The sequence below is a fragment of the Phascolarctos cinereus genome, unplaced genomic scaffold, assembly GCF_003287225.1.
Source record: "Phascolarctos cinereus isolate Bilbo 61053 unplaced genomic scaffold, phaCin_HiC Scaffold_3;HRSCAF=262, whole genome shotgun sequence".
Classification (NCBI taxonomy): domain Eukaryota; kingdom Metazoa; phylum Chordata; class Mammalia; order Diprotodontia; family Phascolarctidae; genus Phascolarctos; species Phascolarctos cinereus.
Window position 1 is genome coordinate 167080233 of NW_027555736.1, and position 19875 is coordinate 167100107.

Sequence of the window (19875 nt, forward strand, 5' to 3'; positions counted from 1 at the left end):
ATACCTGAGAGGGGAGATCCCTGGTTTAAGGTCATACAGTTAGTAAGTGGAAAAGCCAGAAACTGAACCTGGAACCTCAGACTCAGTACTTTCTACCCTGAGACCTCCTATTCCATTCTTCTGCACACATATGTCTCTAAAGCACTCCCTTAGGGATTGCTCCTCTAAACTCCCTCACAGACTCACTTGGGCTCAGTAATCCCTCCTTATTGTCCCATGGGCCCTTTGAGAAGTTCCAGCAAAATTTATGTCCACAAAATATGTGCTAAGAACACTAGAAAGAGAGCAGGGTCATAACTTTTATGAAATAAACAGCCACAATATGGGATGACTAACTTTGATAGACTCATCCCTTCTTAGCAATGCAAGGATAACTCCAAAGGACTCATGATAGAAAATGCAGTCCATATCCAGAAAAGGGACTATGGAGTCTGAATTCAGATCAAAACATGTTGTTTGCTCTTTTTTTCTTCTGTTTTTGTTTGTTTCTTCTTTCTAGTGGTTCCTCCTATTGGTTTTAATTCTTCTTTACAATATGACTGATGTGAAAATAGGTTCAATATGAATGTATATGTAGAGCCTATATCAAATTGCACGCCATCTTGGGGTGGGAGGAGGAGAGAGATGGAGAGAAAACTTGGAACTCAAAATCTTATGGAAGTGAATGTTGAAAACTAAAAGTAAATAAATAATTCTTTTTAAAAGAAAAGAAATAACCAAGACTCTTCTCTCCTTTTTGGACTTGAGGCAGTTTTGAGGAATCACATAGTAGTGGTCCTGTCACATATGAGGTTACAGCTGGCAACCTAGATTAGCGTGAAGCAAATCATTAAGGTGGAGGAAAACTGAGCTGGCAAAAATGTTTATCGGCAGGAAATCAAACATGGACAAATGAGGATAAACATGTTGACCACCCACTCCATCATCAGGGCTCCAAGCACAATGCTAAAACAGGAACATTCATTGTATACTAGATCCTTTTCTTCTTGGGCAGCTTTCAGCCAGGAGGCTAAAGTATATAGTTCACTAGACTTGGAGTCTGGAAGATCTGAATTCAAATTCTGGCTTAATTATTATTAACTATGTGACCCTGAGAAAGTCATTTAACTTATCCCAGCCTCATTTTTCCACATCTGTAAAATGGAGATAATAATAGCACTTACCTTACAGAGTTGTGAGAATTAATTGAGATAATATATTGATAACAATTGAGATAGGTGCTTTACCAATCTTAATTCACTTTATAAATGTTAGCTATTACTATTCTTATTATTTCATACCTACCACTTTTCTGCATCTCTGGGTCCCAACTCCCAAAGGATTCCCATTCTGACCCTGCCAATTAAATCCTACTCTACTAACATTTATGTACACTAACATGTGCATGAATGAGGGCATTTAAAGTGGCCCCCAGGGATATCTGCATTTTCACCAAAATTAGGGTCATTAACAAGAAAATTATTAACCTGCGGGACTATGACTTGATGGTTGGGGGTGGGGGATGGGTAGTTCTCAGTCCTCTAACCTGTTCTGTGCCTGGTGTCCCCTCATCTATTTGCACTGTATCAGGGGTTCCTAATCTGGGGTCTGTGAGCTTGTTTTTTTTTCTTCACTTTTTAAAACTGTAAAAGTATAGTTGGTTTTCACTGTAATCTTATAGATTTTATTCTGTGAATTTAAAAACATTATTCTGTGAAAGGGTCTAATGGCATCATCAGACTACCACAGTATCCATGGTGAAACTGTTATTCTATGTTTCTAATTCTGGCCTTGGTCAGGAGAATGAATAGGGGTATATTCTGAAGGAGCTTTAGCATCCTCAGAAAGAAATGCTTATTAAATATAACGCAATATATGACTGAAGGAAATAGATAAGATTCTGTCCTTTGATTATATCTAGTCAAAGGTCGTGTAATTGATTTGTATGAAATCAATTTTTGATTACTTACTGCAGAATTCATACATACAGAATCTGATTTTAGGTTTCATTAAGAGAGGCAGTATCCAGAACAAGGGAGTAGACAGTCTGTCTTTACTCTGCCCTGGTCAGATCTCAGCTATGGTACTATACCCAGCTCTATGGACCACATTTTAGGAGGGACATAAGCATTCTGAAGCACATCCTAAGCAGGGTTACTAGGATGGTGTGAGGACTAGGGGTCATGTTATTAGAAGACCCAGGGTAGTCTGGTTCACATGTTCTGCTTGGTGTCAGAGGGTATATCCAGGAGCACTGTGGAAAGATGTGGAGAGGCAGGTTACATTGCAATGAAAGGGAAACATTTCTAACATGGGAGCTATCTGAGGAGGCAGAAAGATGTCTCTCATTTGAAGTCTTCTGAGGAGCTTGGACAATCACTTGTCAGGGATATCATAGATGAGATTACTATTTAGTTGCAGGCTGGATAAGATGATGTCTTAGGCGTCTTTCCAATTTATAGGGTTCTATGTATGTATAGCCGAATCATGGTTGTTCTACCATGTGATAACCCTTTAGATATTCAAAGAAGGCTACCATGCTCTGCCCCCATGGTCTAATGACATGACCTCTAGTCTTCATACTATCCTAGTAACCCTACTCAAGATTCACTTCATGTGTCCCTTCTAAAACGTGTTCCCAAAAATAAATAAAATAAAATAAAATAAAATAAAATAAAATAAAATAAAATAAAAAAATCCAAACTAAAACGTGGTTCCTAGAAGTGGGTGTGATACCATAACTGAGATATGACCAGGGCAGTGTAAAGACAGACTACCTACTCCCTTGTTCTGGATGCCATTTCTCTTAAGGAAATCTAAAATTAGATTATTTTCTTTGACTGCTACTTCATATGACTTTGTTGTCTTAGCACAGTGCCTGGCCCATCGTAGGTGCTTAAGAAATGTTGATTGATTAATTGATTTCTGGGCAAGTTTGAATGTCTAAAGATGCATTTTTTTTTGAAGTGTTTTGTTGTTGTCGTTTAGTTGCTTCAGAATTGTCCAACTCTCCGTGACCCCATTTAAGGCTTTCTTGGCAAAGATAGTGGAGTAGTTTGCCATTTCCTTCTCCAGCTCATCTTAGAGATAAGGAACTGAGGTAAACAGGGTTAAGTGACTTGCCCAGGGTATAGCTAGTAAGTGTCTACAGCTAGTAAGTGTCAGGGCTGAATTTGAACTCAGGTCTTCCTGATTACAGGCCCAACACTCTAGGATTTCAGCATTTTTAGATTTGGAAGAGACTTAGAAGATTAATAACTTTTCTTAGATCACTCAGCCAGTAAGAAATTGAAGCTAGGTCTTCAGACTTCAAATCCATACTTCTTTCTTCTGAATAGAATCTTCCTCCAAAACAAAGGGCAGCATTTGTAATGATAGGGATGTTCTGATCCAGAGATTGGCATGCTATGGCCCACAGTATAAATCTGACCCACCATTAGTTTTTGTTCAGCCCACAAGCTGAGAATACTTTCTACATTTTAAAATAAAATTTTATTGAGTCTGATCCAACCCCATCACATCCTTTTGGCCTCCAAGGCAGAATGCTCCACCTCAGTCACTGGCATGCATCAAGCCCCAAGCATTGATTGATCTGGTGCTGGTATTTGCAGCAGTCAAAGCAATATCCATCTGTATGTGGTGGTAAAAGGTGAACACCATGAGGCCAGAAAAGTGTATTTTGCTGTCACTCTGAAACTTGGACCCACGCCTCAAGTCTAATCTGTCAAGGCAGGGAAATACAGAACAAGAACAATTATTATGCTCACTCTGCTCTCACCACACAGATTTGTAACTCATCATTCCCATACATGAAGTAAGCCCTGGGCTCTGAAGAGAGGAAGTGGGAAAAGAGGGCATATGTTTGGAGCAGGAAGGGAAAGCACATCACAGAATTTCAGGGCTGAAAGAAGTTACCTTTCTAACCTTTGTTCGAATAGGATTCTCTGAAACTGTTCATCCAGACTGTTCTGTCTGAAGAGCTCCATTGAAAGGAAATCAACTACCTTCCAAGGCACCCATTATATTTTTGGATATCTATCATTGCTAAGAAGTTCTTCCTTTCATAAAGGTGAAATCTTCCTCTCTGTGACTTCTATCCATTGCTATGAATTCCACCTTTTGGGACCAAGCAGAACAAATCGATTTCCTGTTCCAAATAATAACCCTTCAAATACTTGAAGATTGCTATCATATGCTCCTAGTCTTCTCTTCTCCAGGTTGATCAAACTAAATTTAAGGATATGTAGAATAGATATCTATATATCTATAGGACTATATCCTATCTATATCCTAGTCTATCTATATAGCCTGCATATATGTGTGTATGTAAGATATATATATATATATATATATATATATATATTTCTAGATATGTAGATATCTATGGGATATATATATATAAAGGATAATAAAATATCCTTTTCTAGATATATAGATATCTACACATCTATAAGATATAGATGTGTAGATATCTATATATGTATATAGAGCCATATAGATACAAATTTTTACATCTATATGGCTAGAAAAAGACATAGCAATAGCTATATATCCTTAAGCTGGGGACATAGCTATGCCTATATATGTATATGTGTGTGTGTATATATATAAAATGTATATGCGTTTAACTCACCTGTTAATCATTTTGTTCAATATGTCACAACCTAAATATAATTCTTAGTAGCTAAAATTGAAATATGATGAGAATTGAGTTTTGCCTTCTCTCCATCTCCAGTCATTATTTCTAAGCAGTAGTTCCATTCTTTTTGTGAGCTTCCTCTTGCCTTCTACATAGGTTTAGAAACCAATTTTTTTTCCTTAGCATTGATGGTGAGCCTCAACTTGTTCTGGCCTGTAGTGTTGCTTACACTATTATTAGCTTACATTTATGTAGTGTTTTAATGTTTCCGAAGAGTTTTTCATGAGAGAGGATTCTGGGAAGATGGTAGAGTAGGTCAGAAAATTCCAAGCTCTCAAGATTTTCCCCCATAAAAGAGATGAAATAGAGCCTCAGGGTGAACAAAGTGTGGATAAAAATAAATAAGAATAGGGGCACAACAGGGGTCTTCCTGGGACAATCCTAGAAGATCAGAAGAAAAATCCCAAGATGAGTTTGGTCCTGGGGAAGAGCAAACACCTCCAGGCTAGGGTCCCCTTAAACAACAAGCAGCAAGCCTTGGGATTAGCTGGGTTGGGAGGCTGTCCTGGCCCCAGCCACAGGAGCTTTTACTCTGGGGCAGTGAAGGGAGTTGGGTGTTTGAGCCCTGAAGATCAAGGAAACCTCTGCTGACAAGGAATGCCAGACCCAGCTGTGCTGTGGAGAGTGGTGGGGTGAAAAGGAACCAGCACACACCCGGTTAGTACAGGAGCAATGGGGTGGGATGCCACTGGCTGGGGGCACTTAGAGGAGGCTGGAGGTTTGGCTTTGGTTCCAGGCTAGAGGGGAGAACTGAAGATTTGAGGCCAGAGGCACCAGACCCATACCCCAGGACTAGAGGTAATTACAAAAATTAAGCTATTTCTACAAAAAATGCACAGGCAAAGGAGAAAGAATCCAACCATTGAAAGTTATTATGGGAATAGAGAAGACTGGGATTCATCATTCATTTTCAGAGGAGGATATTGGAGCAAAGAAACCCTCTTCTGCCCTAAAGAGTAACGTCAAAAAGAATTCATAGAAGAACTTAAAAAAGACTTTAAAAATCAAATGAGAGAGATTGAGGGGGGAAAAAAAGGAACAATCCAAGAAAAACAAGATTATGAAAAGAAAGTCATCCAATTCGAAAAGGAGATCCAGAATCTTAGGGAAGAAAATGACACCTTGAAAATAGAATTGGGCAAGGGGAAACCAGCATAAGAGATCAAGAAATAATAAAACAAAGTATAAAGAATGAAAAAATAGAAGAGAAAGTGAAACATCTTATAAGAAAAACAACTGATCTGGAGAACAGATCAAGAAAAGAAAACATAAGAATAATTGGACTACCTGAAAGCTATGATCAAAAAAAGAATCTTGATATAATAATACAAGAAATAATTAAAGAAAATTGTCCTGAAGCATTAGAACCAAAGAGTTTTTCACAATTACCTTGAGACCTACATGATACAAGAGGTATTATTTGAATTTTTAAAATCAGAAAAAATAAATCAGAATCTGTTTGCCCAGGGTCTCACAGCTACTAGGTGCCATAACTGGCATTAACCCAAGTTTTCTGATTTCTTTATGATGGCCTCTTGCAGGAATGTTACAGTTTTTTGTGTTCATCCTATTTGCTTTTGTTTCCATCTTTTGTACATTTGGCTTTAAAATCTGAATTCACTGAAGACTTCCTCCTGGAGCCACTTGGGTCTCTTTAGAGAATTTCCCATTTTCTTCTTCTCAATACAGTTTCCCCAAAAGTGTGCTAGTCAAAGGGACTCCACTTATTGTTTGTTTGAACTCTCTAAAATTCCCTAGTCAAAATAAGGGCCAGTTGCTAAGCACTAAGAGAAAAAGATTATAATTATTATTTTGTCCATTCCTATGATTTCATTGGTGTAGGGAACTCCTCATAAAGAGATTCCTTCTGGTAATGCAGTTTAGCTACTAACCTACCACTTATAGCATTAGAGCTCTTTGAGTCACTATTTAAGCAACTCTCCCTGGGGTAACATAGCTAATATGTGTCAGCGGTATGACTTGAATTTTGGTCTCCCTCACTCTGAGGTCAACTATCAATCCATTACACCATGTTACTTTTCAAAAATTATATTATTACAAAATGGCAAGCTCCATAAAACAATACAGACCCTTAAACTAAAATCTATGCAATTCTTTTCTCAACCCAACTTGCCTGAATGAATTAGGAGCAGACACTGTTGGTGTTTATGAAAGAAGTCTGACTGCTGTAGACTCACCACCCGTGAATTTGTTAGGGATAACTCCCATTCTTCTTCTCTTTTCTTTCCTGACTAAATTCTCTATTTTGTTGTTTCAGTTGTTTCAGACTCTTCATGACTCCATTTGGGGTTTTCTTGATGGAGATACTGGAGTGGTTTGCCATTTCCTTCTCCAGAGCATTTTACAGATGAGGAAACTGAAGCAAACAAGGTTAAATGACTTGCCCAGGGTCACATAGCTAGTCAATGTCTGAGGCCAGATTTGAGCTCACATCTTCTTGAGTCTAGTCCCAGTGCTCTATCTGCTGAGCCATTTAGCTGCCCTTCCTAAATTCTCTATAGCTATGGTCAATAAGGAAGAACTCAGGGTTAAAGCTGTATATTTTCAGGGTTAAAGCTCCCAACTGTAGTGAAAATGCGACTGTGAGAAAATGTAGAGAAGAGAAGATATTGACTTGGATAATGGAAAATAAAAAGTATATTACCCACTTCCAATTATCCATAGTAATTGGGAAGAAACAGTGGGATGGATAACAAATCAATGGGTAATGATGAAGTTATTTATTTTTACAATTACTTACACAGAATTTCCTTCTCAAGTATTCCCTCTGCTCTATTTTGAAAAGAAAATCAAGAAAAAAAAAGGTATCTCTCCCCCATTCTCAGGATGTCTAGAATCCAATTAATTTTGCCATTTAGTTTCTATATAGCTTTAGGAATCAAACATCACATACATTAAAGTTCACAGTGTAGTGGAAAGGGTCCAGGATTTGAAGTCAGAATAATCTGGGTTCAAATCCCAGTTCTGCTATTTACTACCATGACTTTGAATAACTCTCAGTTTTCCTTTCTGCACCTGTTTGGGAAAAAAAAGTGGAGTTTGAACCAGATTTCCAAGGTCCCTTTCGACTACAAATCCTGTGAACCTAAGGTGGCCATAGCTGTCAGCCAGATGTTCACATCATTCCTCCCATTTTGGAAATAAGAACATGGTGAGGATGGATGGACATTGGGCTTTAGGCTATCTTGTAACACATTTGTGATCAATTTTGTCAGTTTCCCATTAGCTAACTTATCTGTTTTATTTTTTTTATGAAGCTAATGCTAAAATGAGTTTGTATTCCCTGAACACAAACTGATGAGGTAATTGCAAGGGTAGCCCCCAGAAACCAGTCATCTGTTGGGATTAAAAACATACCACAGATAATTGATAAAGCGGATAATCTCCCTTCAGATAATGAAGAGCTGACAAGATCTCTACTAACCTCTAGTCTGAACAGGAAAATTTATTCTTTTTAATTGTGAAGGGATAACATTTTATTGCCTTTCACACATACTTATGCTCTATTTTAAAATTATAATCATTTTTGCAGCTGTTGGAATTTCACAAAGACTAATAGGAAAAATAAACCCGTGCTTTCCAGAGGGGTGTAATACATAAAGCCTTCTGAGTGTCTGACTGTCTTTCTTCACTTCATTGCCCCTATACCCCAAACCCTAGATTAAAGAGGAAAGAGGTTAATTAGTCAGAATGTACTCATAGGATAGTTTAGAAATGGTTTTGAAAGAATGTACTCATAGGATAGTTTAGAAATGGTTTTGAAATTAAAGTGAAACCTCTTGGGACAGAAGGTACAGTTGTATAGGGACCAGATCCATGACCCTATTTTGCTTCTTGGCAATTTGGGAAAATGGGAATTCGCCGGCTATTTAGGCCTTTTGAACAATGTCTGAATGGTTATAATGCTCTGAAAGGCCATGAAGCACAGAATTGCCAAAGTTTAGACCAGGGATAAAGATAATTGAAGGGAACCTTATTGGAATTGTAAGACAAATCATCAACATCTGTAGGAAACACTCAGTATTCTGTGTACCATATTACAAACACACACACACACACACACACACACACACACACACACACACACAGAGGTGGTTCTTGCCCTTGGGTAGCTATTGCTGTGAAATTAGAAGACAGTAGGAAAAAAAGTAAATGAGACAGGAGGTTATAGGACATGGGTATGATGCCAAGAATATATCCTGAATGGAAGCAAGTGCTACCATCAAAAAGCTAGCTGTGCTGGCCAGTCCTCATGTGAATGTAGGAGAAGTACCTGCAATCAATCAACAGGTATTTATTTATTGAACACTTATTAAGTGCTAGAGCGGTAAAAACAAAAGCAAAACTTAGTCCCTGATTTCAAGGAGCTCACATTCAAATGGGAGAGGCAATGAGTAGATAAATAGGTATATACAAACTGCATGTGGAGTAGATAGAAGGGATCATTAGAGAAGAAGGGACTAGTGGTGGGGTGGATTAGATTAGGAAAGGCTTCCTGCAGATGAAGGTGGTGTTGAGCTTCTGAGTTGGGTCTTGAAGGAAGCTAGGGATTCTAAGACATGGGACAAGAGAGTACATTCTAGTCATAGGTGGGGTAACCAGTGCAAAGGCATGAAAATAGTATGTGGAGTGTCCTTTGTAAGAAACAGCAAGAAGGACAATATGGCTGGACTAGATTCCAGTTGCAAAAATGATCATGATTTTAAAAAATTACCTGTAAGTAGAAACGTGTATGGAGGGGAGTGAAGGGTAGAAAGATCAGAAAGCCAGGAGAAGGTCAGTTTGTGAAGAGCTTTAAGTGCCAAACAAAGGAGTTAATAGTTTAACCTAGAGGGAATAGAGAATAACTGGAATTATTGGGGGATGGAGGCAAACCTGTGCCAATTAGTACCAAGAGAACCCAAAACCAAAACAAAACATGTTATTATAGGTGGATTTCACTTTTCCTAGGCAAAATCTGAATCAACATTTTTTTTTTCTAAATGGAGGTGACTCCATTTAGGAGTCAGGAGCAAGGAACTCCCAGTATGGAAACTCCCTCTACGTACTGTTACAAATGTAAGTCATCTATAATTTTTTTTTGGGGGGGGGTAGTTGGGGTTAAGTGACTTGCCCAGGGTCACACAGCTAGTAAGTGTCAAGTGTTTGATGTGAGGCCAGAGGTCTCAGGTCCTCCTGACTTCAGGGCAGGTGCTCTATCAACTGTGCCACCTAGCTGCCCCCATCTATATTTTTGTTAGAGAAATATTATTGAGATTTCCTAGTTGACTGAAGCCCTGAGAGATTAAGAAAACATCATCCTTTTCTCTCCTGTCCCCTTCCCTGTTCTTCCCTCCCCTTCCCTCCCTTCCCCTCTTTCTCTTTCTCTAAGTAAACTCTGAGTTTGGGGATTGGTGGGATGAGGAAGGTGACTATACATACATATACAAATGTAAATAACTTGTAGAAGGGAATGCATTCACCTTTGCATTTTTTATCCTTGTTTGGAAATCGTCTTTTCACTGTGACCTTTTCCTATGCCCTCACACTTACAGGTGAGGTTAAGTACTTCCAGTGTCAGGTTCAGGATCTACTTTATGCCCTGGCAGTCCTATTTCATGGCCATTTCCTTACCATGGTAACTGATAAAGGATGTTGTAAAGGAAGACACTGACCCTAGATCTGACGGTGGGCCATGAGATCATTCCCTGTGACTTCTTGTGATGACCCCCAAAATGATGGGATGGAGAGATGTGTTGTTTCCAAGTCCCAGCTGCTTGCACAGCTGTGAATGAGGCCTGCAGCTAATCAATATGACAAGACTTTTAGTCACACTCATTTCCATCCCAGGCAACCACAGGGTCTGGCACAAACTCTGTGTGAGTGTGTTTTACTGGAGGTGATTTTGTGAGATTTGTTCTATTCTTTCCTGCCTTCTATTACTTTCCACTGGCATATAATTACTTTCTAACAACATAAAATCTAAAATCATAGCCTTTTAGAGATGAAAGAAATCGTAGTTGTTATTAATAGAACATAAACTCCTTGAGGACAGGAACAATTTTATTTTTCTTTGTACCCCCAGTGCCTAGTATAGTACTTGGCATGGAGTAGGCACTTAAGAAATGCTTGTTGAATTGAATGAAATCATCTAGTCTAACCCTATCATTTGAAAACTGAGTTGCCAACCTATTATTAGCAGTTATTTATACCATAGGCTCTAGGTTTTTTGTTTCCCCCATGTCCCCAAGTGGTCATTTTTACATTTCAGGGATGACCATGGGCTCAGGAACTTGCTATCCAGATGAAGGATCTGACTAGGCTTTCTAAACATGTCTTCCCAAACTGTTATCACTACATGGGTAGATGGGGAGGGCATGGAAGGTGTGAGGGTGGCCCTAAGGCATAGAACCCAACATAACTCTCTACCATATGCACGTATTTTCAGGCAAAGCTTCCACACCTCAGGACTGACATACACAGTTTCTCTTCATTCTTTCATACATACCGTGTCTAATCTTAAATCTCTTCTCTCCTCCTCTTCCTCCTTCTCCTTTACATTTTCCTTCTCCTTTTTCTCCTCCACCTTCTCCTTCTTTTGCTCTTCTTCCTCCTCCTTCTCTCTATCACTGTCTTTCTCAGTCTGTCTGTCTGCCTCTCTTTCTTTCTCATGTACAAACACAAGCCTAGAATTACTTCTTCTCCCTTTTCCTCCTATGAACACACCTCTCGATTCTTACAAACACCCTGGGGCTAGTTTTTAACCTTATGCTTCTTGTGAACACCAGTGTCAGGATATGTTCTTATGTATCTTAAATAAGCTAACAGAACAAATAGTGGTGGGCTCCCACTGCTTCTCATGCCTTCAGATTCTGTTTTCTCCCTTCCTCCTCTCTTCTATACCAGGGTGGGATAAAAATATCAATAGGATCTCAGAAAAGAAATTGGCACTATTATTCCTACCTTCATAGGGTTTTACCTGGGCATGAACTTTGTGAGTTTCAAATAGCATCACATCCTTCCTAAATGTTTTTTTCACTTTGAATATATACATATATAAATTCCTTCTTCTTCATCCATGGTATCTTAGCTCTTTCTTTGGCAGCTGCTCTTTACATCTCTGCTCTGCCGTATGGCTTCCTTCCCTGGCAATTTCTCTTCTTTGCTCTTCCTTTTTTTTACCTCCTTTCATTTTTTTCTTTCTGCCCTTATCTTTTTTTTTTTTTTTAGTATTTCCTGATATACCATCCTCTACTTCAATTCCTTGCTTAAAGATTGAAGCAAGGGAAGGGCAGTGTGGTGCCATGGAAGGAGCTCTGAATTTGGAGACTAAATTATTATAGACTAGTTATTTAGTTGAGCTTGGGCAAGTCTCAAATGTCTCTGGGTTCAGTTTCCTCATCTATAAAATGAGAGGTTGGGCTAGGTGACCTCTCAAGTCCCAACTAAACAGGAGAGGAGCAGATGACTGGCTCCTAGGAAGCCTTGAGGATTGTGGACTCAGACAGCTTGACTTGTATTGCCAAGAGCTTGGCAATAAGTGACTGGCATTCTCAAAGGTGCTTCCATAAGCTCACCACCATCATTGCTGATCCTCAAATGTGACTGGATGGGGTGGGGCAGAGGCGCCGGGGTGATAGTACTACTGTTGCTGTCACAGCCCCACTTATAGGGATTCACGTCTGAAGGCTTAGGTCTCCTTGTGCTCCCACAAGGATGTGTGAGGATGACAGTGAGGGCAGAAATTTGCCATTCAGATATAGGATTTGATGAAGCTGGCTCATCATAGCTTTATAAATTTATTATTGTTTTGTGGAGTCAATGGGTGGGGAGAGGGGCAGATCAGAATTTAAGGCACAGTCTACCTCCTTGGCACAGTTTTACACTGAGTCTCTACACACTCCCAAGGGGCTACTGACCCTGGCTTTTATGTATCCTAATTCTCTCAGACTTGATAAACACTGGTTCTCCCCCCCCCCCCCGCCACGTCAAGTCTAAATTTATTCTGTTTCTGCCTCTGTCTCTCCAGATGAGGACTGGAATGAAACAAGATACATATAGACCATCTAAAAGTTAACATGAGGAAGATTACCTAGCAATAGCACGAGAAGGATATTCAGCAGGGACATAGCATTGATTTAGTTGGGCATAAGAGGCTGCTAGGTGGTGCCATAATGCACAGAGTACTGGGCTAGGAGTCAGGAAGATCTGAGTTCAAATTTGATCTGACACTTACTAGCTGTATGAGCCTGGGCAAGTCATTTAACCTCTGTTTACCTTAATTCATTAGAGAAGGAAATGGTAAACTCCTCCGGCATCTTTGCCAAGAAAAACCCTTGGACAGTACTGACATGCTATAATCTATAGGGTCACGAAGAGTCAGACACAATTGAACAAAACACAAGTTGGGCATAGGTGTCCTGTCCACATTTGCCTTGTTTTTGCACTGGTCAGAAGCCTGTGTCAAGCCTGAGGGAAGAACCCCTCGATGCCTCATGGGCTGACTTCATGCTTAGGGGATCAAAATCCTTAATGATTCAGTTCTTAGACAACTGATCCTATCAAGTCTCAGGAAAATTTCAATACCTTTTAAAGAAAAGTTTGCCTACTTAGTATGGAGTACATGTTGATTCTTCCATGGATTTGAACTAGGGTGTTCCTTACTCCAAGTCCATCATTTTATTAACTGTGCCATCTAGCCGCCTAAATCTATGATCCTATGATCTATAATAATAATCATAATAATAGCTGGTATTTTTATAGCACTTTAAGGTTTGCAAAGAACTTTACAAATATTATTTCACAACATCCCTGTAAGATAGGTATTATTATTATCCCCATTTTGCAGATGAGGAAACTGAGGCAGACAGAAGTTAAGTGACTTACCCATGGTCACACAGCTAATAAATGACTGAGGCAGAATTAAAACTCAGGTTTTTCTGGCTAGAGACATTATCTCAATTGTTATCAATATACTATATTTTATTATATAAATAATATATAATATATAAATATGTAATATATAAAATTTATATTATATGATATTGTATGATATGATATTATATTTTCTGACTCTAACCAAGTCCAGCATTCTATCTGCTGTGGTCTGGCTTTCATATCTATGATTCCATAGTAAACTTCATTTCAATCCCTCTTGCTTATCCTCCCCATGGTGCGATTAAAACGATTGATTTGAGGCATCCTGAAACAGTGATGCTGTGCAGTAAACTAAAGCTGCCCCATTCCACTAGAAGTTCCAGTGGGAGCACTTCTGAAATAACGCTCCAGGGAAAAGATGCCGTTTAATATTGGTTAACATTTATTTAGAGCTTACTATGTGCCAGGCACTGGGCAAAGGCGCTTTAGAATTCTCTTCTCATTTTATCCTCATCAAATTGATAAAAAAATTAAGTCAGGTAGAGATGAAGTGACTTGCCCAGGGTCACACAACAAGAATGTGTCTGAGGCCCTATTGCTGCTGTGGTTGCTTGTCCTTCATTCTCAAAGAGGACACAAGGACTTCTTGCTTGTTTGTTTCCATAGCCTCACCTTACAATGAACTGGTACTTTCTAGTCTTTGCTGCCAATGTGATGCATAACCTTGAGCCGGCTCCTTGAGCTCTCCAAGTCTCAGTTTCTTTATCCATAAAATAAAAGGCTTGGACTAGATTATCTCTAGGCTCCTTCTGCCTCTAAGATTCTTTTCTCCCCAGTCTGTGTCATCCCTGGTATTCTGTTCTATTTAAATGACCCCAAGGGGGTAAAAAAAAATCAGGAGAGGATGAATTAAGGACAACTATAAATGGAAACAAAGCCAGGGCAGTAACATGATGTAAAATAATAATTTAGAGAAAGAATGAATGTGGTCTGGCCTGCCAGTTTTCTTTGCTGAGTACTCCAATCCCCAGTAACACTCTGCAAGTACAAAAAAAAAAAAAGAACCAGGATTTAACCAGCATGCCCCCACTGCCTTCCATGTGTGCTTTTGAAATGAGCTGGGTTTTTTTTTTTGTTAACTAAACAAACAAAATCCCTATCTCTGCCGCCTCAGAGTCATAATGACAAGTAGGGAACAGTGCTGTCACTCAAGGCTGCCAAAACAAGGGGGAAGATGGAACACAAAAATAAATCAGCCAGTGATTATGCTGAAGAAAATGATCCCGTTAGAGAAGTCATTAAAGGAAAGTCAATGCTAGTCTGTAAATACTGTCACATTATTACGCCACTGAAAAACACGACCTCCTGCAATGTGCATACACTTAATTACTTTAAAAGCCTTAAATTTAAGCACTTGGTTTTGTACCATTATTGGTTTATTTTTGTCAACTAATCAGTGCTCAATGGGGAAAAAAATCATATGCTACTACCTCCTACTAAACTTCATTTCCGCAAAACTTGAATGCAAATAAGCCACCATGTGCTGTTATTCAGCATTTCTGTAATGGGTCAAGGAATCAGGCAAAAGATGCTGCTACCTGTGTGACCTTGGACAAATCACTAACCTCTCTGATACTTATCTTCTTTGTTTATAAAATAAAGGAGGTTGAGCTAGTGATTTCTAAGGTCTCTTATGACTCTAAATAAATCTAGGCTCTTAAAATGTAGAGAACTATATAGTGTGCTGTGGAAACACATATTGGAAAGGTCAGGGTAGTATGACCCTAAAAGGTAAATTACTTATTAACCTGCTAGACTGTTGTAATTTTTCTAAGTGTAAAAGAGAAAAAAAAGAAAACAGTTTTGTATACTTCTAACTTCCCTTTCTGAAGTCCAAATCCTCAACTTATACTTCTCTCACTTATTAACTATTTGACCGTGGCAAACCATTTAATGTCTCTGAACCTGTTTCTTCATCTGCAAAATGAGTCTACTAATAATTGTAGAATCTGTTTCACCAGACTGCTGTGAGGCTAAAATGAAGTTTTTATACATATATATATATATATGTGTGTGTGTGTGTGTGTGTGTGTGTGTATGTTTATATATGTATATATGTGTATATGTATATATGTATATATGTGTATACATATGTATGTATTTATGTATGTATGTATGTATATATACTTTGCAAAATAGCATAGTATAGTGGAAAGAGTTCTAGATTTGGAGTCAGAAGACCTGGATCTAAATCCTAGCTATTCTGTTTGCTACCTGTGTGATCCTATATACTTCATTTAATTTTTTCTGGGCCTCAGATTCCTCATTTTTAAAATAAGGATAAAGTTCCTGCAAAGTACCCTTTGACCTTAAAATACTATATGAATGTCAGATATTATCAGAGTGCAGAGTAACGGGGGCGTTGCCCCAGATTACCAAAAGTTAGAGGGTTTATATGAGCTATTCTAGTTCTTCAGCAGCATGGAAACAACTGAGCATAAAACCTCATTAGCAAGAATAATTAAAAATGACCTATCAGATAGCAAGTCACCGCTTTCCAAGTAAATTTTGAAGGTTTGGTCTAAGCTCCTTGCTCTGACCACCTGCCCCGACTACAAATATTGATGGCTTTGGAGGTGGTCGTTTTTTTGCTCTTAATGGTGATTTGTTGCTGTTGTTGTTTTTGTCATTGTCATCTTTACCATTGTTTTTACTGCTGTTACCGTTGGCAATGCTGTCATTGTTATCCATGGGATCTTAGAGCCAGAGCTAGAAGGGACCTCAGAGGCCATCTAGTTCCACATTTCATTTTACTGTCCATTCCTTTTACAGATGAGGAAATTCCATTTCTGTGTGACTCAGTTGCAAATAACACATTTTGAGCTGTTTTTGATCATTTCCATAATCAGTCAAAGAATCAGCCAAAAGATGCCGCTTACTACTTGTGTGACCTCGGATAAGCCACCTAAGGATGTCTACGCAAGTTTGCAGAAATGGTCTGTCTCCATTCTCTCCTCTTTTATTCCCAATTGTTCTTCCTTTTTTTTTTTAACCTCAGATATTCCACAACAGTTTGGGTGCCTCCATTGAGGGGAGAAATAAAGAGATTAACTCTGAAGGCCTTATTGAATCCAGCTGCCCCAGTCGTGATCTGCCATTTGCCAGATTTGCATTAAATGCATTATGTGCTGAGCTCAGCCTCCTAGGGTTTACTTGGGCCTGCCCAGGCCTGTCGCTCAAAGTTAGCATTCATGGTGACAAGTTGTAACACAGCTTGATGTAATGTTATTACACCCAGTGTCTGGGAGGCATGAGTAGGAGAAAGACCACAGCCTACTTCTTTGCTTTAAAAGCTACCCAATTCCTAGAATTCATACAAATTTATTATAGCAGATGAGAGGGAAAAACTGGCTTGCCAGCGCTAATGATTCAGCATATCTCAAGTTAACTATATCTGTTAACAGAGGTAATCCTTGTTACAAGCCAAATGCAGACAAATCATGTCCAATTTTTTTTTTTTTAGTGAGAGGCCTAACATAGAAGAGAAATAAGCTATTTTGCCATGTGGTCTCAATTCACAAGAAAAAAAAAAGATCGAAAACAACTAGATGACTTCATATAGTCTAGTAATGTTAAAAATATTTTTTTTCCTTTAAAGTTCTGTGGATTTCACTGGTCCCTGCTTCATGGCTGACACTTCTGATGGTAGCCAAGAGGAAGGTCTCCAGGGATTTCAGCTCCAGCTGAGTGATGTGTTTTTAGCTCCAGATTGGCAAGCTGTTGGAACGGCAGGCTTTGCTTCCGAGCAAGGCTGAGGAGGTGTTTTGGGGAGGTAGCAAAATTTTAAAAGGTTTGGCTAGTCTGTGTATATGTGTTTGGGGCGGTATCTCTTTTGCTTCCCGAGAATGCTACTCTATATCATCTTTGTAAAAAAAAAAGATATTTGTTGTTGGCTAAATGTTACACTTGACATGCTTAGCAAGAATCACCATACACTGTTACATGCCACGTGCAGTGAGATGATGCTATTTTTAGGGCAGCCAAAGGGGAGAGGGAATCACAGAAGGGGGAGTACATTTGATATGCCTGTCCCTTCTCTGAGAAGGTCACGTCTAAAAACACACTGCTCTGAGGGCCAGAATTCCCTGGTGCTCCTCAAACAAGCCCCTCCTCAGCTGGAAAATCCTCTGGAACTCTGTAAATATCCTCGGCAGCTTCACTCCTCACCATTCTCCTTTCCACCAATTATCCTAAAGATTGGCTTTTTTTTTTTTTACTTTTTAGGGTGGGGCTAACTTTTGCAGCAGATTTAGGAAGGAGTAAGAAGAAATCTGACCAAGACTGAAATCTATGTGTATATGTTTGTGTGTCTGTGGGATTTATGAGCATAGTTGGAACAGAGGGATAGAAAGAAACATTTAGAATGTTTATTGTAAGCAGTGGAGGGTTTGGGGAATTGGGTAATAATAATAATAACTTAGAGGCAGCCATGGCAAAGTGGTTAGAGGACTAGCTTTGCAATCAGATACACACACACTGGCACTTACTTAATGAGTGATCCTGGGCAAGACGCTTAAAAGTTTTGGTGCCCTTGGCCAGAGGTGGCAAAGACTTCCAGGGTCACAGTGTAGCCCAAACCAGATTAAAACGCAATTGGGAAATATTTCACAAAATGAGTAAAAATACAATAAAACATAGATAACATTACATTAGGCAGCTAGGTGGCACAGTGGATAGAGTATCAGGCCTGGAGTCGGGAAGACTCATCTTTATGAGTTCAAATCCAACTTCACATACTTACTAGTTGTATAAACCTGGGAAAGTCATTTAACAGTTTGCCTCAGTTTCCTCATCTGTAAAATGAACTGGGGAAGGAAATGGCAAACCACTCTGGTATCTTTGCCCAGAAAACCCCGCCAAGGGGTCATGAAGTGTCGGAGGTGCGGGAAGAACAACAAATATTACATTTTAAAACTAAGTCAATATGTGACCTGCAAGAATCTTTAGATATAGATACTTTTCTCTCTTTTCTATTTGAGTTTGACACTTCAGCCTTAGGCAACTCTTTGAGACTATAAATTACAGAGAGGAGGCCAGACTTCATGGGTAGAGAGAGTTTCCTTACCAGGAGTTTCCCATTTCAATGAAATCACAGGTCTGGTCTAAAACATTTGCCAAGTACTGTGTTAAGTGCTGGGGTTAGAATCCATAAAAAGAAAGACAGCCCCTGCCCTCAAGGAGCTTATAGTCTAAAAAGACAGACAACACAGAAAAGGGAGCGGGAAAATGGGGGAAGGGAGGCAGGACACCAGGGGTACCCAGAGTGAGGAGAGCTTGTTTTGTGCAGTTGTGTGGAGGTGATGGGGTGCTTGGGTGCTTGGGCTTGTACTTGTACCCCAATTTCTCCCTAGCCTCAGAAACACTGACTCTGACAACCACTCCCTAGCCCAGGACACTGTGCCTAGCAGTTATTCATGCATGGGCCTCAGCATGACCCTTATCTCCCTCCCTGGTACAGCTACACAGAGCTGGGCTGCTGAGGCTCCAGCCCTCAGATCATATCTCTGGAAGCCTCCCAATTCCTTAGTAAGTTCCTGTCTTGTGAGATAGCTTTCCCTTGTTGCAGAACATTCTCTCATCAAGATAGAGGGAGACGAATGCCTTGCCCAGCCCGAGGAGTTTTGTTCTTGGCCAGCCCAAGGACTCTTCCTCCTGCCAGACTCCAAAGATCCATACCTCTGTCATCTCCCACCCTGTCCGGTATACTCCCTATATTTTCCTGTCTATAGCCCCTAAAGATACCTGCACCTGTGGATTACCTCATCAGTGTCCCTGGCATTTCTTTCCCATGCTCTTTTCCATGTAAACCCTAGCTGTGTTCTCAGTCTCTCACAGGAATCCTTAAGAATCCTTGCCCGCTGAAAAGCGTAACAATAAACTTTGCCACCTTGAATTAAAGAATGCTTGAGTCTGTGAATTCATTCCAGATGACCCATCCTGTATTCCAGTCTTTGAGGGGTCACAACCTCTCAACTTCTCACACCCCAACAGAGTCAGAGCAGCAGATGCAAAGTGGAATGGGCCAAGAGTTCAGTTTCTGCCCTCCATCAAGGAAGGCACTGAGAGGAGTTGGGTACTCCGTCCTGCAGCCATCCAATCAGAGGGGAGAGGAGGCTGAGGGAAGTTGTATCAATCAAGGCTGAGTCAGCAGCCTGGTGATGAGTTTGGAAGTGATTAGCTTATCCTGGGAGGGAAGTTTTGGAGTTGTACTTTGCATCTATTATCTTATTTGACCTTCACAATAACCCTGAGGGGTAACT

The 19875-nt window shown here is 39.6% G+C and overlaps 1 long non-coding RNA gene across 2 annotated transcripts in view; it reads left to right on the forward strand.

The window, feature by feature from the left end:
* LOC110199368 (uncharacterized) overlaps positions 1 to 19875 on the forward strand; it is a 230504-nt gene that overhangs the window by 196338 nt on the left and 14291 nt on the right. The window contains exons 10-11 of one of the 2 annotated variants that reach the window (XR_002322000.2): positions 16388 to 16551; positions 17214 to 19516. The exons of the other annotated variant lie outside the window; for it this stretch is intronic. This is a non-coding gene — a long non-coding RNA (uncharacterized LOC110199368). Of the gene's footprint in view, positions 1 to 16387; positions 16552 to 17213; positions 19517 to 19875 lie in introns of those variants that run through there. 2 annotated transcript variants of the gene reach the window in all.